The sequence below is a fragment of the Mauremys reevesii genome, linkage group 3 (assembly GCF_016161935.1).
Source record: "Mauremys reevesii isolate NIE-2019 linkage group 3, ASM1616193v1, whole genome shotgun sequence".
In the NCBI taxonomy this organism is placed as follows: domain Eukaryota; kingdom Metazoa; phylum Chordata; order Testudines; family Geoemydidae; genus Mauremys; species Mauremys reevesii.
The window spans coordinates 88159345-88181108 of NC_052625.1; the positions used below are offsets into that span (position 1 = coordinate 88159345).

The 21764-nt window shown below is 43.5% G+C and overlaps 1 long non-coding RNA gene across 1 annotated transcript; it reads right to left on the reverse strand.

Annotated features, from left to right (window-relative positions):
- Window positions 1-314: 314 nt before the first annotated feature.
- On the reverse strand, window positions 315-19906 carry LOC120399980. The gene is made up of 3 exons (XR_005595441.1): window positions 19706-19906; window positions 17845-17894; window positions 315-738 (listed from the first exon to the last, which is right to left on the reverse strand). It is a non-coding gene; the product is annotated as an uncharacterized LOC120399980 (long non-coding RNA).
- Between the last annotated feature and the right edge of the window lie 1858 nt (window positions 19907-21764).

The following is a 21764-nucleotide window of genomic DNA, read 5'->3' on the forward strand; positions in this document are numbered from 1 at the left end:
TCATTTCTGGTTTAAATTGAGATCCCTTCCCTTTATAACTCACTTATCCTCCGCTATTCCCAAGTCAAGGGTCGTATATACTGACCCAATAGCATATCTTGAAAACTAGAGCCAATCAACAATTTTAAGCATCATTTTTGTTGTCAGTGACCCAGAATTAGTAAAGTTTGACTACATTTATTTCAGTAGCATTTTGGCTGTAGAGCAATGTAATTTAGAGATCACACCTTTCTTCCACTCCTCAGGGAAAAATTATTTCTCCCAAACTATATTGCAAAGTTTATTTATTTCATGTTCTACCACTTCCTCCCCACCTTCAAGCGTTTTAGCAGTGATCTTATCTTGACCACGTGCTTTGCTATTTTAGCAGCTTAATGACTTCCTCTATTTCTGCTTTCTTTATCACCTTCTTCACATCCATTGATTGCGATTGTTGGCTCAGGTTGACTGAGCACTTCATTAAAACAGTCTCACCATAATTCCTTTTGTTCTGCTTCCGTTGTTAAGAATCTTCCATCTTCCGCTTTTATGATACCACTGTGACTCTGAAATTGTGATAATTGCTTACACACCTGGAATAATTTCTTTGAGTCACTTCTCACTGATGTTTCTTTGGCTTCTCTTGCATTTTTTTTTGTCAAGCCATTCTCTCTTATCTTTCCCATACAACTTCTTTACTTCGTTATCATTCTCTACAAACTGCCATTGCAGCATGTGTTGTTCTTCTCGTCATGTCACCTGTGTAAAATAAGTTCAGAGTCCATTAAAAGGGGTCTGTAGAGGGGTGGACTCTCGCTCCTGCCCTGAAGGGTTAAAAACAGCCCTGGGAGGGGGCTGTGGCTGGAGAAAGCAGCTTTTAGGCTGGGCTGATTGGAGAAAGTAGGCTCAGCTGTGGCCATGTCCCAATCAGGCCCAGCTGGCCCCTATAAGAGGCTGTGTGCCAGAAGCACAAACAGTCTCCCTCTGCTTGTAGAGAGAGAAGGGCCTGGCTACAGGGAGCTAGAGACAAAGTACCTGGGTGGAGCAGGGCGGGGAACAGGCTGAGGAGCTGGGGAGCTCCAGCCTGGAAAGCCCCAGGCTGCGGCCTAGCATTAGGCCAAAAGGTACTGTGGGTTGCAGAGGGCAGCCCAGGGGTAGGCCAAGGCAGAAGGTCCAAACCCTCCTTGCCAGTGATGAGTAGGCTGATACTGCAGTCTGCCCCAGGGCGTGGGGCTAGACAATGACTGGCAGTAGCCATATACTGAAGTGAGGTGGGAATAGTGGGTGGGGGTTTCCTGGGGACGGGAGACCCTAGGACTGAGGGGATTACTGCTAGGGAGTAGCACCCCAGGTAAAAGGGCACCGGGTCCTGGGAGGGACACGGGGCCAGAGGACAGGTGGATCACCAGCCTGCAGAGGGCGCTCTGGAGCTGAATTGAGCTAATTCCCTGAGAGACCAGCAGGAGGCGCTGCAGGGGTGAGTCTGCACGTCTACAGGGTCATATTGGCAGCTATGAGACTGAAGTTCCTTGTTTCAATACAGAACATGAATAGCAGAAGAAAAGACAGTGCCAGATTCCCCCACAACCCCCTCCCCTACCTAGCAGGAAGACCTTTAGGTGTGAAAAAACAGTTCAGCCACCATAACCATTCTCTCCCTTGCTGAGATTAAGTAAGGGACATAGTTCCAGTATCTTTTAAAGATTGGCACAAACTCTTAAACATCCATTTGTAAGCACTTAGCGCAGTGGTTCCCAAACTAGGGTTCATGAACCCCTGGGGTTTGCAAAATGTTACAGGGGGTTCCTGGGAAAAAATTCCCTAATGGCAGACAGAGCTGTCCCTAAGGACCCCAGGCAGCATGGGGCCAGCAGCCCGGAGCCCCTGGACTTCCAAGAGCTAAGCAGATCAAAGCAAGCATATCTACCACACTGAGGAGATTTAAACTTCAAGATTCCTTAGAAGAAATGGAAAAGGAGATGGATATCTTTTCCTGTTTTTAAAATTAAATAGGCCGCTAGTATTGTTTTTAAATTAAGAACAAGTTTAAGCTTTGTTGTAACGTGCGTTGTTTGTCTGGACTGCTCAAGACCTGAATGCTTGTGTAGGAGGAACTCTTTGAGTTGGCTTCTTAAATACCTTCATGCTGTTTCACATCTGATACTTGTTGTTGAAACATAGGAGCCTTGTTTTATAACAGGCTTATTCAAAGTGATACAAGCTACAAAAGTGAGATCTTGGAAGACAGTGTTGCCATTTTCATAATATAATAAAAATACTGTAATGATAAATAAATAATAAATAGTGTCAAGTATCAGAGGGGTAGCCGTGTTAGTCTGGATCTGTAAAAAGCGACAAAGAGTCCTGTGGCACCTTATAGACTAACAGAAGTCTTGGAGCATAAGCTTTTGTGGGTGAATACCCACTTCGTCAGATGCATGTCATGGAAACTTCCAGAGGCAAGTATAAATATGCAGGCAAGAACCAGTCTAGAGATAACAAAGTTAGTTCAATCAGGGAGGATGAGGCCCTCTTCTGGCAGTTGAGGTGTGAAATAGTGTGTAATAAGCATGTCATAAAAACAAATGTTGTATTTCCAGGATCACTGCTTTTATAATTTATACTCAGGTAAAGGAGAAAATCACTGGAAATATTCATTTTCAGGAGGGGGTTCACGAGACTTGACATTTTAGTGAAAGGGGTTCACAGATTGTTAAAGTTTGGGAACCACTGACTTAGAGGAAAGTAGGGTAATGACAAATCCATGTTGGCAATTCCTTAAGAACAAATCATGCCCAGCCAACCTGATTTCCCTCTTTTGACAAAGTTATTGGCCTAATGGATAGGTGGGAAGCAGTAGACATGATATATCTTGATTTTAATAAGGGTTGTGTCACACTCCTATATGGCATTCTCTTAAGCAAACTAGGTAAATGTGGTCTAGATTAAATTATTCTAATGTGATGTGATGGGGTATACAAACCCCACATTGAAGAGGAAGGGGTTAAGGAGATGCTTAAGGAGGCCTCCCCATCCCATTCCACCTACAAAGCCTGCACAGGCTGGAGGAGGAGCTTAGAAAGGGAAACTGAGTAGCTCATTGGCAGGCAGACAATGGCAGTGAGATGTCCTGCTCTCTGAGCTGCTGAGAAGGAGCACCACAGGAGCTCTTGCTCTGAGGCCTTGCTATGGGGACATGATCAAGCCTACAAAGGAGGAACCCGTGGCTTTCTGAAGGTAGAGGCTGTATCTTTGTGTTTTAGTTATTTACTTTACTCTGTGGAAGTAGAAGGGACTGGTATGATATGGTCATGGGAGGCAGCTTCTTAGCACCCCAGGGCACAGGACTTAACTGCCTACCATTGGACCCTGGATGAGACCCCAGTGGAGGGGTTGGGCCCAGGCTCCCCTGCCATCCCCTCAAGAGGGAAAACGGAGTCTATCCATTGGCAGGGAACCTAGTTGGGGGAATACCCTCTTGGTAAAAGTGTCCAACCACAAGACCCCAACCCCAGGAGGAAGCCCTGAATCTCTTGTTGAATTCTGAAGACTTCCTGATTGCTGGACTCACATTTACCCCACAAAGGGGTGGACTTGAAAGTGTGACCTAGCTGTAGTGTTAAGTCACTGAAAGGACAGACCGCTGTAGGGGAACACCTAGAAGGAAGACAAGCTGCCACACCTTCACCCAACCACTAGGCAGCACTGGGAGTAAGTGTCCTCCATCGCAGGTGTGTGCAGAACTGGTTGAAAGACTGTATTCAAAAAGTAGTTATCAGTGGTTCACTGTCTAGCTGAGAGGATGTATCTAGTGGGGTCCAGCAAGGCTTAGTCCTAAGTCCAGGGTAATTCAATATTTTAATTAATGAGTTGGATAATAGAGTGGACGACATGCTTATTTTTTCAGATGACACAAAGCTGTCAGGGGTTAGAAACACTTTGGAGGACAGGATTAGAAGTCAAATGGACATTGACAAATTAAACAACTGGTCTGAAATCAACAAGATGAAATTCAATAAAGACAAGTGCAAAATACTACACTTAGGAAGGGAAAATAACCAAATGCAAAATTACAACATGGGGATTAACTGGGTAGGCAATAGTATTACAGAAGAGGATCAAAGAGTTATAGTGGATCACAAATCTAATGAGAGTCAACAATGTGATGCAGTTGCAAAAAAGACTAATATTATTCTGGGGTATATTAACAGGAATGTCGTATGCAAGACATGGGAGGTAATTGTCCTGCTCTATTCTGCACTGGAAAGGCCTCAGCTGGAGTAGTGTGTCTAGTTCTGGGCATCACACTTAAGGAAAGATTTGGACAAATTAGAGTCCAGAGGAGAGCAACAAAAATGATAAATTAAGAAAACCTGACTGTAACAGGGTGGGACTCACCCCTGCAGCACCTCCTGCTGGTCGGAATTAGCATTTCCAACCTCCGGAGCACCCTCTGCAGGCTGGTGTCCTGCTGCCGCTGGCCCCCCGTGTCCCTCCCAGGACCCAGTGGCCCTTGTCTTTGGGGTGCTGCCCCCTGGCAATACCCCTGAAGTCTCAGAGTCTCCCCACCCAGGGGAACCCCCAACCCTCTATCACCACCTTGCTTCAGTCATGGGCTACTGCCAGTCACCATCTAGCCCCCACTCACTGGGGCAGACTGCAGTGTAAAAGCCACTCATCATAGGCAAGCAGGGTTTGGACCTGCTGCCTCTGCCTACCTGTGGGCTGCCCCCTGCAACTCCAGTACCTAATTGGCCTTCCACTAGGCCACAGCCTGGGAGGTTTCCAGGCTGGAGCTCCCCAGCTCCCTTGGCCTTCCCCCAGCCCTGCTTCACTCCAGGTACCATCTCTCAACTCCCTACAGCCAGGTCCCTCCCTCTCAAAGCTAGAGAGAGTCTGTCTCTGGTTTCTGGTCCCAACCCTCTTATAAGGGCCAGCTGGGCCCTGATTAAGCTGGCCACAGCTGTGGTCAGCTACCTACTCAGCTTACCAGTCCTTCTTAGTCCCTTTTACCCTGCTGCAGCCCTCTCCAGGCCTGCTTTCACCCTTCCAGGGCCAGAGCAGGCGACCATCCCGCTACACTGACTTACGAGGAAAGGTATAAAAGCTGGGCATGTTTCATCTCGAAAAAAGAAGACTGAGTGGGGGGACCTGATACCAGTCTTCAAATACCTTAAGCACTGTTATAAAGAGGATTGTTCTTCATGTCCACCAAAGGTACAACAAGAAGTAATGGGTTTAATCTGCAGCAAGGGAGATTTCTTAGATATTAGGAAAGGCTTTCTAACTATAAGGGTAGTTAAGCTCTGGAATAGGCTTCCAAGGGAGGTTGTTGAATCCTCATCACTGGAAGTTTTTAAGAACAGGTTGGACAGTCACCTGTTGGGGATGGTCTAGGTTTACTTCGTCTTGCCTCAGTTCAGGGGGCTGGACTTAAAGGCCTCTCAAGATCCTTTCCTGCTCTGCATTTCTATGATTCTATGTGAATTGCAGTGATGAGGACACAAGAAATTGACTGAAACCACCTCTTTGCTTCATGTAGCACTGCCAGATAACCATCAACATGTTAATATTAACAATTTTATACTGTACCAATCTAGGCTATGTGAATAGTTCTGTAACCCATTACTAACCTCCTGTGCATTCAGTCCTTTTCATATACTACTTTTCTTGTTTTCAAAACAAATGTATCTATTACACACAACTTTTCATTTTGCTGTGGCTTCAGAATATTTGGAAGGTGGTTAATAAAGGATTTCTCGCAGACCTTTGCAGACTAGTAATCTTGCACTTAGAAAAAACAATGTGGAGAAATGTTCTAAAATGCAGCAGTTAGAAATAAATTATTCAAATACAGTCATATTTGTATGGTGGTGTGACTTCTGGTCCTCCTGGGACTTCTTAAAGAAACCTGAAAATAACTAAAGGTGTAGTATGCACAGTAACAGAAGTCTGATAAAATGTTCAGTAGTGAGATGAAAAAAAATAGGCTCCTAGATTTACTTGCTCCTTGAAACCTTTTTCTAGCTGTAAATATACCCAATAGCGTGAAGTTAATGGACCTTACTCTTACTGGGACTAAATGAGTTAGAGCACCTCAGGAGACCACAGTAACATTCCAAATGTACGCATGTCATAGTATCATAGAAATGTAGTGCTGGAAGGGACCTTGAAAATAACCAAATCCAGCCCCTTGAATAGTGACAGGACCAAGTATACCTAGAATATTGTATAGCAATACAAACTGGCCACTAATCACCACAAGACACTTCCTTCTTCTTCTTTTTTTTTTAATCAGATTATGTGGGAGTTTGGTTTGCGACATGCACTAGGGGCATGAGCAATCATGTCTCAGTTACATGTGTATTTATATTTAGTCAGAGACACACATTTTATCTATCTATATTTATATACAACTCTATGCATATACTCAAATATTAATAGCGTATTCAGGAGCTGGCAATCACTCCTGCCTGTTTGTCAGTATTTAACTAATACCTCAGCATGTACTCTTTGGCATTGTACTCTTAGGTTGTTTAAACCAAGGACCTGGGTAAGTGAAAATCACTGGGAGTTTTGCTTTATTAAGGAAGATGAGTAAGGACTGCAAAACATGGCACGATTATTGTAATGTATCCCCGTCTCCTTTGTAAACCAGCTATGTTAGGAATTGTGGCACTTATTGCAATGGCTGGACCAGGGGCAGCTCTAGGTATTTTGCCGCCCCAAGCACGGCAGGCAGGCTGCCTTCGGCGGCTTGCCTGCGGGAGGTCCCCAGTCCCGCGGATTCGGCGGCATGCCTGAGGGAGGTCCACCGAAGCCGTGGGACCAGCAGACCCCCCGCAGGCATGCTGCCAAAGGCAGCCTGCGTGGCGACCGGCAGAGTGCCCCCCCTGGCTTGCCGACCCAGGCACACGCTTGGCGCGCTGATGCCTGGAGCCGCCCCTGGGCTGGACTATCTACTGCACTGTTGTGGGCAAATTCCAGTTTGGGTCATTACATTCTCTCTACATCAGAGACAGGATCTGATCGTCCTTTAGACACGTGCACGTACGAAAGCACAAAGAGCCTCTTCATCTCTTTACATTCCCTATACAAGGCCCAGCTATAATGGCAGAGCTGGGCACAAGCACTGAGGGAGGGGGTCAAGCTGCACCTTGCTGAAGACTGATGCAGCCTTCACAGTACCTGAAGCATTGGGGCCTCTGAGGGAGCAAATGAGCCTCCCCAAACTCCCTTTGGACCAATGGGGCTCCACACTGCCTGCCTCTCATCAAGCTAGTATGAGTATAAAGAGGAGGTAACAGCACAGGTGTGGCTGAGCCATGCCAAGTACATACCCACCAGTATGAGGTAGGTTTGTAGGCTCAGCCACACCTCCACAGCTGCTACTCATGCTACCAGAGCTACACTGCTATTTATACATACACTAGCTCAATGACAGCTCGCGTGAGTATATTTACACAAGCAGGGGAATCACCCCTACCTCATAGTGTAGACATAGCCTCAGTGGTTCAGTGCAACCATTTGGCTCTAAATACTCAACAATTTCATTTGGATCTGGTATCATTTTTCCTTTCCAGACCTAGTATGACCTAGTGTTGCCATGCACTGTTAAAACAGCTTCGTATTCGTATTCTGACCTAGGAAGTGTGTAATGAATCCATGTGCTGCAGACAACAGACACAAAGTACTAGACAAATCACAAACATCTTGGGATAGGGAGCCATGAGTAGAATACATTGTTTTAGTTCACCAAAGACAAGCATCTTTCAGGGCAGCCTCAGGATATCTCCTATAACTAGGGTTGCCAGGCATCTGGTTTTCGACCAGAACACCCAGTCGAAAAGGGACCCTTGCAGCCCCAGTGAGCACTGCTGACCGGGCTGTTAAAAATCCGGTTGGCTGCCCGCAGGAGGTCAGGCAGGCTACCTGCCCAGCTCTGCATGGCTCCTGGAAAGCTGCTGGCATCTCCCTCTGGCTCCTAGGCACGGGGGTGACCACGGGGGCGCCACATGCATCAGAATTTTCCACAAGCTTTCCATAATGATACAGGGAAGGGACCCAATTCTGTGGTGATGTAAACCCGATGCCATCACCGGGTGTGTGTGAGATGTAAAGTCGGTGCAGAATTTGGCTAATGATGGCAACCACATATTAAAAGAAAAATCAATTAAATGAAACACATGGGATTTTTTTTTTCATTTTCTGTAACTGCCTTAGTGCCTGTGAAGCTGTTTAAGCTCCATTTCATACTGCACATAAGAGCAGTATAATCTCCCATGTAAAATACTGACTGTGATTTGTTCCTTGAGTGCAAAGAATAAGGTGACAATTAGGTTTTAACATATTATCATAGAATATTTGGATTTAGTAGTAAAATTAGCCTTGAGCCAAGAACCTGCTAGGTGAATTGGTACGTATCTTGCTTTTTAACAGCAAGACCTAATAAATGATGTTCTCTTGGACCATAGTATCATTTATGTTCCAAAGTCTGGACTACACAAGTGTAGCTTCAAATAGGGCATGCCTTTGGTATGTTGTTGCTTAAAATAATGAAAAGAAAATCTCTATATTCAGGTCCTTAATATTTTTTGAATAGTTTTTAATTAAAAATAAATTCACATTATTATTTTCAGATGGATGACTGTACAGTGATAGACAGCTGTGGGTGTTTGCAATTGGCTGTGCTTCAGTATGCCTGTATTATCTGTAATTAGAGCCGGGCTAAAACCTGAGCTGATTTTTCCCCCCCAAGTTTGTGTGTGTTCAGATTGGAGGGTTTGTTTTGACTCCTTATAGAATGGCTAATAGCAGTGTTCAGATCTACATGTGGACTTCCACAAAGTTTGGAAGTATTTAGGTCCGATTCAGCATCGCATATCGGTATGTACTTAAATTCATCCCTGTGGAGCACAACACTTCAGTTTAATTTAGGCATGTGCTTAAAATTAATGAGATTTAAGCCTATGCTTAAAGGTAAGTACTTAAATCATGAGCTGACCTATGGCTTAGCAATGCGGGTCTGGTTAGGCCTATCTGTATGTCGAGTAATATAAACAAAAGTAATTATAATCCAGAAAAGATTAAGAATTTATCATCAGAATTTTATAAAATTGCTAGAACCTTTAACCTTCTTGTTCTTTATGTGAATTCACCAGAGCTGTTCCCAGCAATGAAATTCATGGACCCCAAACAGTGGATGGGGCAAAAAATGTTTGTCACAGAACTAAGAGGTAGAACTTCTGTAATTTTGAGTGTCTAGGTGCCATGAAAGTGGAAGAAACCTGAATCACTCTAGAATAAGTCTCGAAAATAGTACAATTGATGGAATCTACTATAATCTCCTCATTACATTCCTATTTGTGGTTCTCTCTACATTCCATTAGATGCCTTAATCACCTTTATCGGTTGGTCCATCAGCCCTCAGAGGGGGAATGCCAATCACAACACATCATTTGTGTTGTTCTAGTTGCTTCCTCAGCCACCCACTGGCTAGGCTATTAGTGGTACCAGAACCTGATTGGCATAGCATGCCACAGCCTAGAACCCCTGAGCAATCCTCCAGCCTCAGCCTCTCAGGTAGGTGGGTTTACAGGGGTGCACCACCATGCCCAACTGGCTGTCTTAATAGAATCATTATAATAATAATAAACCTCTTTGTTTAAAATGGCATGTGATGTATAAAACCCACACTGGCTGAGAAGGGGTTAACTGAAGCCTGAGACCTCTGTTAGCACCACCTTGTTACACCTGAAGTGTATATCAGGCTCAGGAAGGCGTTAAAAGGAAGTAGTTCAGAGCAGTTGGAGGATGGAGACCAAGGAGGGGAGGGGTCTGGAGTTCCCACTCTGTGGGAGGAGCCTGATAGGAGCCAAGTAGAGAGAGAATTGTAGGAAGGCTACAGGAGTGGCATTAACTCCTGTCATGGAACTCAAAAAAGGAGCAACACTCCAGAGGAGCAGCCCTGTAAGTCAGCTTTCTGTAGAAGAGTGGAGAACTGAGGAGAACCTAAATCGGATTAAAGTCTCAAGCCCAAGATGGGTGGAGTTGCTGTTGTTGGGGTTTGGCTGAAGGACTCCAGGAAGATGCCCTAGAGCTGTTGCTCTGGAAGAAGAGCGAGACTGAAGAGGGGCCCAGGAAGGGCAGAAGATGTTGTGTTGATTGCAATTATTTTGTTGCACATTACTGGCTTTGGACACTGATATCCTGGAATGGGTAGAACTACAGTGTGACCATGCTGGAAGGCCAAGTCACCACCATCGTATACATGAAGTCCTATACCTGAAGAGGATGAAAAGGGCAGAGCAGCTGAAATATTTTGTCATGCCACAAAGGGACACTCTGCGATAGTGAGACTTTGACTCAGCACTTCTCATCCAGAGAGATTTCAAGGCTTTCAACAAATTGTACAGACATGGCTCTATTCATCTGCCACTGAAATGCAGCCACTTCTGAGGTAAAGTTTAGCAGCTCTTTTTAGCCCTAAACTATATATCTAAAAGTCTGCTTAACTCTTCTTTTGCAGGATGAGGTTTCTAGTGAGTCAGAACTACCCTTCTCCCTCTTTCATCCCATGCCTTCTTAAATTGGACTCAAAGTAATTTTCAATTCTTTCAGAGTATTTGCTTTTGAAAGGCGGCTGTATGAATGCCGAACATGTTCTTCTGAACTCCAACAAAGGAACTCAATCTGCCATTAATTCTTTGTTGCCCAGAGAGAGGGAAGATGCTGGTCTGTCCAGGGCTTTATAGGTTCGACATGACAATCTTTCTCATCATTTGACAACAAATTTAAAAATATTTGTCTGGAGACAAAAGTCACCACCATAAAGATTGCACAGCATGCTGCAAGATTTAGGACATTGAGACTGTTATTTTATTATGGTGTCTTAGAGAGGAAAGCTCTTTTGTAAACAGCCCTTGTCTTTGGAAAAGACCTTTCTCTACTCCTATAATTTTTTTGTGCATTGATGACAGAGCAGGCATTAAATCTGGGCAGCGATAATGCCAGGTGATAAATTCTTTCACTCCTGACCTCATAAATCAGTTGGCACCACTGCACATTGCTTGATGTAACAGTATGACATTTTTAATTTGTTACTACTGCAGTGCAAACTAAGTTTAGCACCTTAATGCCTGCTCTTTTCTGCAGTTTGCAAAGCAACTTCAGCTAAAACAATATAATGAGCTATATTTATTGGGCTTATACTAACACTTAGGAGGGATAGCTCAGTGGTTTGAGCATTGGCCTGCTAAACCCAGGATTGTGAGTTCAATTCTTGAGGGGGCCATTTAGGACTGAAGGCAAAAATCTGTCATGGACAATAGTAGATCCTCCTGTGAAGGCAGGGGACTGGACTCAATTACCTTTCAAGGTCCCTTCCAGCCCTATGGGATAGGTATATTACCTATAACTGACAACATGAAAATCAATGCCAAAAAAGGCATGGCAAAAAAATTTGCATTTTTAGTATGTTTTTTTAATCAACTCATAGAATGCTGTTAGTAACTCACTTGATCATCAAAAGGCCCTGACTTAGAAACATGGGACAGATATGGAGAATTCCTAGTGTTTATAGATCCCACTTTACTCAAGCAAATAAAGTCTGATTCTCAGAAAATATATTTATAGGTAGGAATACTGCAGGTCTGGATGGGCCTCTCCTTCAGAGTAGTCTGTTGGTGCAATTTTGGGGGGAAGAAACCTATGCAAGGATCACCTCATAGAGTTCTTCCCAGGTTGTTCCTTCAGAGGTTGGAAGTGGGGCTTGTAGAAGGAATTAGAGGAAGAGTGGGGGAGCTTCTCTACAGAATAGGCTTATCCTGAACTTGGTGTATCTCCCAGGAATCCAGCGACTTCCATGTAGAACCTATATGCCTCCACACTAGTTCTGGCCCCTCGCAAGCCCTGGAGCTGCTCTATCAGAGATTCTTTGACTGTCCTGAGACCCCAGCAGTGCTCTGGAGAAAAGACAACACAAACATCTGTGGAGGATGATCCAGATGTTCACGTTGTCTTTTCTACAGAGCAGTGATCTTAGGAGTCTGCTGCAAAGGGGACTGTTTTCTGAAATAGATGACCAGCAACAGAAAAGAGAACCAGAGAGGAGGATATAATACAATTATAGTCCTGCAGTCCTTAAGAACATAAGAATGCCATACTGGGTCAGACCAATGGTCCATCTAGCCTAGTATTCTGTCTTCCAACATTGGTCAACGCCAGGTGCTTCAGAGGGAATGAACAGAACAGGCATCCATTCTGTCATCCTCCCAACTTCTAGCAATCAGAGACTATGGACATCCAGGGCATGGGATTACATTCCTTCCCAAATAGATTATATCCATTACATTTAACATTCCAGTCATATGACTCGTCCACCAACTAGATCAAATTTATGCTCATAAATGAGTAATTCCAGTTCCTCTTGTTTGTTACCCAGGCTCCTCACATTGGTATATAGACATCTGAAGAATTTCTTCTCTTCGTGTTTTTTGGTTCTTTGATTCATTTTGTTGTCAACATCTTGATTTTTGTGCTAATTGAGTGCTCATATTTTCCTTCTTTTTACCATGTCCATGATATAAATGACTTTGCAGAACCACTTTATCTAGCTTTGACTTCAGTTAGGTGGTAACTAAGCAACAGATCACCTGATGGGGGACCTTGATCACCTGATGGAGGGGGATTGAGGCTTACCAGGAGGGTCACATGATGGAGGGCACTGGAAGTTTTTAAAGGGAAAAGTCTGCTCTCAGTAACTGATTCTCTAACACACAGAAGAAGGCAAGACTGAGCAGGACGAAGGAAGGCGTAGGGGGATCCAGGAAAGGGGATCTGGGACCCCGGAAAGCAATGACCAAAACTCAAAGAACAGTCAAAAGTGGTGAGGACTCTGAGGGAGGAAATTGCATACAGGTGTTTATTATTTTGCCTAGATCTGTATATCTCTTGTGTTTTGTGTATGTGTAAAGCATATTTGGTTTAGAAATCCCTTTGCAAAGGGGGGTATGTGTGTTACTTCAACTATCATGTATCCCTCAAGAGATAAACTCTAAACTGGAGTACCACTAAGGGTAGAGCTCTGGAGGGTTGTGTGAGGCTGTAGACCTCTGGGGTCAGCAATGGTCCTGGGGACCAGGGCAGCTGGACTCATTCCCTAGAAGTGTTACCAGCTGGAGAATGTGCCCGAGATGCCAGATCCAGAGACTCTGAGTGGAACCTGCCCAAACCCAGGGGAGCTTAGAAGCACATGGATCCAGCACATGGGTCCAAGCGAAGCTGCCTGGCAAGCATTCTTGACAAGAGGTCAGCCAGGACTATGACATCTGACAATTCATTTTATATGGACGTCTCTCTGAGGGTAACAATTTACTGTTAATAACAAGCTGGACTGGATTTGCAGATGCCTACTTTACTGCATGATGCTCTTCAAGTTGAAATAGCTTCCTTTCCAGCAGGTACATCAATATATACGCTCACCCTCAAATCCTTCCATAAAGTACCTTAGAATATCAGCACACATTGCATGGTCTACTGCACTTCTTTTGCAAAGCTCTTTTCAAAACATTTATCTAGTCTAATCTTCTTACTTCCTTATGCAAATGATTTCAACTGTTCGTAGCCAGGTACTTAAGGTTTTATCCCCTAAGTATTCATGCATCTATTTTAAATAAAAGTTCGCTCACTGAGTGGTCATAGCTCATGTACACCTTTCCTCTGTTGCATCAACTTTCCTAATTACCACTCTGGATTTTCCAAAAATAAATAACCATTGGAGGCCAATTTGGAACTCTTAACTATACTGAAAGACTGACAATCTGGATTCAGTTCTTGGTCCAATGGTTGGGAGAGTAATGTGCCTGGTCTCTGGAGGGAGGGAAGGCCTTGCATGTCTCAAAAGCAATTTTTATTGTCCAGTCAGATAGTAGTATTGGTGGGATCCAATGGGAGCAGAACCACACAGAACAAGAAAATTAGTACTTGTAACGTGGGACTTTTGAGAGCACAGAGTGGAAAGGAAATAGAGATCCTCACATCTCCAACCAGGGCATAGATAATCACATTTAAAGAGTGGAATTAACCAGTTGGATGACTAAATATCTTGGTCATAAGATTTCTTGAGGGAGGAATAAGGGTGGACTTGAAGGCTTGGGGCTGGGGTTCTATTCCTGGTTCTCCCAAAGATTTAATTGTGGGAATGGGAAGTTGAGGAAGTGACTCAACTTCCTCAGCAAGTTTGCAGATGACACTAAACTGGGAGGAGTGGTAGATACACTGGAGGGTAGGGATAGGATACAGAGGGACCTAGACAAATTAGAGGATTGGGCCAAAATAAATCTGATGAGGTTCAACAAGGACAAGTGCAGAGTCCTGCACTTAGGATGGAAAAATCCCATTCATTGTTACAGACTAGGGACCGAATGGCTAGGCAGCAGTTCTACAGAACAGGACCTAGGGATTACAGGGGACAAGAAGCTGGATATGAGTCAACAGTCAACAGGGCCCCACACTACAAGAAGGATGTGGAAAAATTGGAAAGATTCCAGCAGAGAGCAACAAAAATGATTAGGGGACTGGAGCACATGACTTACAAGGAGAGGCTGAGGGAACTGGGGTTATTTAGTCTGCAGAAGAGAAGGATGAGGGGGGATTTGATAGCTGCTGTCAACTACCTGAAAGGGGGTTCCAAAGAGGATGGGTCTAGACTGTTCTCAGTGGTAGCAGATGACAGAACAAGGAGTAATGGTCTCAAGTTGCAGTGTGGGAGTTTTAGGTTGGATATTAGGAAAAACTTTTTCACTAGGAGGATGGTGAAGCACTGGAATGGGCTACCTAGGGAGCTGGTGGAATCTCCTTCCTTAGAGGTTTTTAAAGTCCAGCCTGACAAAGCCCTGGCTAGAATGATTTAGTTGGGGATTGGTCCTCCTTTGAGCAGGGGATTGGACTAGATGACCTCCTGAGGTCCCTTCCAACCTTGATATTCTATGATTCGGTCCATAATTTTCTAAAGTGACCACTCTGGGCCTGATTGTTCAGAAGTGTTTAGCACCTATGCAACTCTGTTTTGGATTCAGTGGGATCTGTGGGTGCGGAGCTGAAAATCAGACCCTATGTGTCTCAAGTTGAGCGCTCAAAATCAGCTTATGGAAAATTTGCCTTCATCTTCTGTTTCAATTTCTCAAGATGTAAAATGGGGATAATGATGCTTTCCCTCACAATACACTTTTGAAGTAGATAAATTCATTAATGAGCATGACACATTCTGATAGTACAGTGCTGAGTGACCTAGGAATGCCTATAAAATAAATATAGCATTGTCACTGAAAAATTGTTATGTGAAAATGGTTTGTGGGAAGCCAGGGAGATGGTCCATGATTATAGGTAGGGTGGGAGGGAAATTGCAAGTGGAATATCACAGAGATCAGTGTTGCACCCTGTCTTGTTCACAACCATATAGTACATAATGGGTTGGAGATGAGAACATGTAGAAGACACAAGGGTGGCTGGCCAGAGCCAAAGAAGAGCAAATCTGAATCCAAAGAGGCCAAGAAAAATGCGTGATCAGGATGATAAGTAGTTTAGACAATTTAATGTAGGAAAAAACTTGTAAAATAATGAGGCTAGGGTTGAAAATGACAAATGGGATGGAATTTTCATGTTCCACTGGCAATCCAAAATCACACCATATAGTCACTAAGCCTTAGAAAGAATTAGCCATGAAGAAAGTTTAGACATTTCTTTGTACTGAGGATAGAAAAGTTTACTAATGGCACAAATCAAAGCTGCAGCTGTGAACATAGTCTAAAGAATGTTAAGCAAGCACTAGAGGGGAAATGCACTACAGGATACAAATGCTAGATTTAATTGGCTACATGGTTTTCTTCCATTCTAAAGTGTCACTCTGCAACCAGTGTCAACTTCTCCACTCATCTGCTCTCTAGGTGGTAATAAACCCAGCTTTTGTACATGCCAAAATTGGGTTTCTTACTATTATTATTTCAGATAAATCTGCACTTACAGTCATGTATTGTAAAGAATTAATAATTTATTGAACATTCCACTTGGCCATTCCATTCCAGAAAAATCTGTAACTTTGAGCTGAGGTTGCTCAAGTGTATTTCTCATCAATGCACTAAAAGAAAAAAAAAATCCAAGGGGGGCGGCAGGAAAGGCAACATTAACATCGCAACTAATCTTCGTTCACCTGCCTTACCACTCCAGAATCACAGTATCCAGTGCACTCAGCCTCATCACCTCCTCAATGAACTCTCATTCATTTTCAACATACAGATACCCCCATGCCTCCCTTTCCTGAAAAATCATACTCAAAAAACACAACCTGGCTTCTGACCTCAGCAAGCTGACGATACCTTACCAACCACCAGAAAAAACTTGTACTAAATGTGTAGAATGTATTATTTGCACCTATAAAGAATGATGAGGCTGGAGATAAACTTGTACCTTTTGAGAGTGATTTTTTGAAGACCTGAATGCAAGACATGCGGCCATGCAACTGAAGACTGCTGCTAAGCACTCCAGTGACTGAGGTGTATTTGTTCATAGTCTGCTGTTATTACCATAATAATTCTATTTCTAACTGCATTTGCTTTCAGTTAAAACTTGGCAGATGACGTCTCAGAACTACATCCTATTCATGCTCACACTGGTGCAGGTAGGAGAAGGGTGGCAATAGACACACAAACTCTCCTGCAAAAAGTGATAAGTTCTCAGCTGCCAGGCAGAATCTCTCCATGGTGCTCTCAAGAGTGCCTGGAGAAAGGCCTTATGGAGAGGCATGTGGTGTTCAGGAGAAGAAGTCTGTCTAGGCCCCCTCACTGCGCTTGTATGTATTTGGCTAGTGGCAGCAAGTAGTACCTGGCAACGGAAAGCGCATATACCTCTACCCCCATATAACGCTGTCCTCGGGAGCCAAAAAATCTTACCGCGTTATAGGTGAAACCGTGTTATATCGAACTTGCTTTGATCCGCTGGAGCGTGCAGCCCTGCCCCCCTGGAGCGCTGTTTTACCACGTTATATCCGAATTTGTGTTATATCGGGTCGCATTATATCGGGGTAGAGGTGTATGTTGTGTCTGCTCAGAGAAGTAGCAAAGCACACACTGAGCACAGTGTCCAAGTGCACCTTGTAGACTCATGTCTGGTACCAGCAGGTTTCTTTTTAAGAGAATACTTTGGCCAGCACCTCTGCTCCCTCTTCCTACACTACCTTGCTGGCACCATGACAGAATCTGACATAAGGCTGGTGCAGCCCGCACCCAAGGCTGCTCAGGGAAGGATTACATTCAGGGAGGAACTCTCTTTCCTGGAGTGCAGCCTGTACAGAAGGGCTGCAGTGTTGCACTGCAGCTCACTCAGGCCAGTGGCTAAATGCTACAATGTAGCCTTATATTATCAATGAGCTATTGCCATTTGGCGACAGCATGGCCTACCACGCATATCTATACAGTTAGGGAATTTTTCAAAGGGTTTTCTCCTTACCCTTCTGAAAATAGGACTAAAAGTCTCCTTTCAGGATTCCTAAAATAATGCTTAGTTCTCCAGAAAGTCATTGCTTGGACTTATAAAAGCTGAGTAATTCAGAGTTACAGCTGAACCTGCAGGGTCAGAATCTCGTTTCAGTTACGGCAGTGTAAGCCCCATGTAACCACTACAGCCATGCTCATGATGACGTAAGAATTTGGCTCCCGGGCTGTATTTTTTCAAATAATTTGGACTCCTGCTTATACAGTTGTTAGGTAACCAGGAATATGTTTAAATATTTGTGGTTTTAATCTAGTATTACATTAATTATATAATTTATGGTGGTTTATGTACTGTTTCACAACTAGTAAACCACAGTACCTACTATTTCATTTACATGCTTATTTCTGTATTCACAGCATTCTCAGCCTCTGTACTAGATCAAAAATAATAAAAAAAATTATAAACTAACAATACTCCCTTGGCCTTCACTTACACCACTTTTTAATTTAATGTTAATTATTAATTTTATAGTTGCTCTTTTCATTTTTCCATTTTGGAATGTGTGAAGGCCAGAGTCTCAGCCTCAGTTTTCCGGCTCAGATCCCCCTAGATGTCATTTTCAGCAAAACCTTTAACCTTATTTCACCTTTTTCCCTTGAGGTTGACTTGGGAATAATTTTCTGGCATTTTTCACAGATGATGCATTGTTACATTTTGTGATCAGGACGCACTGTTGACAATGTGAAACATGGATTTCAGGAATGAGCTAGACACTACAATGTTGCCTGAGGGGTTCATGTTATGTTATAAATTATCTAAATGCTCTGACTTTTTGAGATGGAATTTCATTGGGTATGCAGTAGAGAGAGGAGCCAAAACTCTTGGTAAAAGGTTTCCTGTCCAATCTTGGGTTCATCCATTTACTCGGCTTCTGAGCAAGACATGCCTTTTAGTATATGTGTGTCACCTGTTGCACCTGGCTGCTGTCTGTTCAAACTCTTCTCTGGAGGAAAATGCCACCTTATGAGTATATAGATTTTTTTTTAAGTGGCTCAGAAATCATGTCTAATGTCATTTGAATTCTCTTTGACTTCCTGACATTTTGAGACAAGCAGCATTCCATATAAAGGGGAAAAAATATTGAACAATGTGGAAACTATGTCACAGATATAATATGTGGATTTGCATTCTAGAGATTAAAATTATTTTTATTGAATTCTTCAACCTCAGTATCCATTGTTAAGACTATGTTATAGTCATGGGTATTTTTAGTAAAAGTCATGGACAGGTCATGGGCAGTAAACAAAAGTTCATGGCCTGTGACCTGTCCATGACTTGTATTATATACCCCCAACTAAATCTTGGGTGCTCTGGGGCAGGGGGTAACCCAGGGGGTGCTGTGGGTGCTCGAGGGGGGGGCAATGGCATGCAGACTGAGACCCCCCACTGGTGCTGGAGAATGGCGTGCAGCAGCGTGCAGCCTGGGACCCTTGCTGCTTCTGGGGGGCAGGAAGCATAGCAGCCCCAGACCACCACTGCTTCTGGGGGAGTGGGGGGGCGCAGTGGCCCAAGACTGCCCTAGCAGCAGTTGGTGCAGCTGGCCCAGGAACTGCCCAGGTTGTTTGGGCAGCCCCCAGAGCAACTGCACCCACCGCAGCAGAAGTCACGGAGGTTCCAGAAAGTCATGGAGCTGGGCTTGGGTGGGGATTTAAAGGGCTTGGGGCTCCCCACAGTAGCTGGAGCCCTGGGCCCTTTAAATCACCACCGGAGAAGCTGGTCCAGTCCGGCAAGGTGTACCGGCTGTTCCTGGTATGCCATACCAGTCCGGACCTTACTTTCACCTCTGTTTATAACTTGCCTATCTCGTGTGTTAAGCTCAGTTTGTGGGTTTTGTTTTACTAAGGTAATCTGCTTTGATCTGTTTGCTATCCCTTATAATCACTTAAAATTGACCTTTTGTAGTTAATAAACTTATTGCTTGTTTATAACATAACCCAGTTGGTGCAATTCATATCTGGAGGGGGGGCAAGAAGCTGTGCATATCTCTCTTCACGTTGAGGGAGAGGGCAATTTTGTATGAGTTTGCACTGTGCAGAACTTTCTATACAGTGCAATACAATATTACTTTGGGTTTACTCCCCAAAGGGGGTGCGCATGTGAGTGCTGGGTGAATCTCTGAGCTGAAGCCTCTCACACAGAGCTGACTTCAGTCTGTGTCTACAGCTGGGTGTGGCCTTACCTGTGTGTGTGAGTGAAGGCTTCAGGGCCTGGCACAGCATCAACAGGGTGAGGAAGTTCAGGCTGGTGGATTGGGTGGGCTCAGTGAGACCCCACACATCAGGTGGCATCTTGGATGGGGGAACCCATCACCACCTCCTTTTTTATTCCTTTGGCTAGTAGATTCCTTTCAGAGTGATGTAACAAGTGCTTGTGGGAGAGAATTAGAATAAAGTGGGTGAACACAAGAAATGTACAAAAATATTACAAACTAGAATTTATAGATTAAGGCAACAAAGGTCCATTATGACATCTAGTCTTACCTCCCATATATATCACTGGCTACAGCATATCATCCGGTTACTCCTGTATTGATCCCAATAACTTGTAGTTAACTAATGCATATCTTCCAGAAAGGCATCCAGTCTTGACATAACATAGGGCTACACTGTGTCTCCAATCCAAAAGTACAACTCCCATCAAACTCAAATGAAGTCTTACATCTGAGTACATTGGAGGCCTGATATGGGTCAGAAATGTTGACTTTATTTCCCTTTGGGATTTTGTCTGTTTTAGGATTGTGCTGAAGCACCCATCACTCTAGTGCGTCCCATTTAAATCAGATCTGCATAACAAAAGCCCCCATGGATCATGGTTTCTTCTAACTTCCTCCATAGAGAGGCTGTAACTTTTTGTGCAAATGTTTTCTTCCTTCCTTTCCTCCTTCAAGGATCTGGTTATTGTAGAAGGCTCTGTCCAAAAGCAGAGGTTTGCAGTGCGCCCTGAAAGTGGTCAGACTCCTAGTTAGCCTGACCTCTTTTCTGTTCAGTGTTCTATATCAGTACCATACAGGCAAAGCAGCATCCCACAGCAAATACCCCAATAGCAGCTATGTGTCACTGTGCACTGTGCTAGGCAAGGGATTTCTTCCCCTCTAATATTTATACACTTTTTCGAGTTATTTGCTCACAAAACGAGCTCATGTCCTTAAAACTAACACTGAATAAATGCAGTGAGAAAAGAGCATTGTTCATAGTAGAAGGTCGTGATGCCCCACAAACGAGGAAAAGAGAAAAATATTTTGACATTGCGTATAAATTTCCTTCAATATATCTTCATTGAACTTCAGTAAGAGACAGAACCATCTAGCATTTTGAGCCTTCATTGGGGATCCTACAACCTGCGTAACTGCTTGTCTTTAAAACTCTCAAGTGCCCAAGGAGCTTTTTAGGTAGAGGGAAAGGCAGTGCAGTGTTTCTAATGCAGTACATCCTGCAAATGATTTAAAAATGCGTTTGGTGTTATTTAAAACATTACACATAAACAGCAGTATGTAATAAAGGCGATGATGATGCCTAAGCAATTTAGTCAGTTTTCTAATCTCTCTTTGTTCTTCTTCTGTCATTCTGATACTCACATGGTGAAATCTGAAAATGGATGGGATACAAATATTCAAGCATAGTTTCTCATTTCTGGGTATATTCTATTTATATTTTATAATCTTTTTCTATGTAGCTTATAGTTAAACCAGAGAGAACAGAGATAAGAGAGAGAAATCACCCTCCATCTCCTGTACATAAGATTTCTCTATTGCAACATGCTACCAATAGTTGAGAATTCATCAATTTCCTAGAAAATTTACTTGTTCTATGACATTAGTAATCTTGATCATATAATGTTTATATTTCCTGCCATTCAGCTGCATGTTGTAATTTTACCACGTCCTTCTATCATGGTATTCCCATTCCAACCCCATTTTATTCTCTAGTTATAGCACTACATTTGATCTGATTGTTGCCATCACTTTTACTTTGAGAGGCATCAGGACACTCTCTCCTCAGCCATATCAGAACTCTGACAAGTTTTCTATCATCCATGTAGTAAGGAAAAATTGTGATGTTTCTCAAAATAGTTTGTGTGTGAATGAACTAATTAAGGGCCTGATTCTACCTATACTTACAACCGCTTACCGTGCCTACTATAGGACCTACTTCATTGAAGTCGAAGTGGGTCTTTTAGCTGATTTCAATGGGCTTTGGATTAGGCCCAGGGTGAGTAGTAAGTTGTGTGAACTTTTCTGG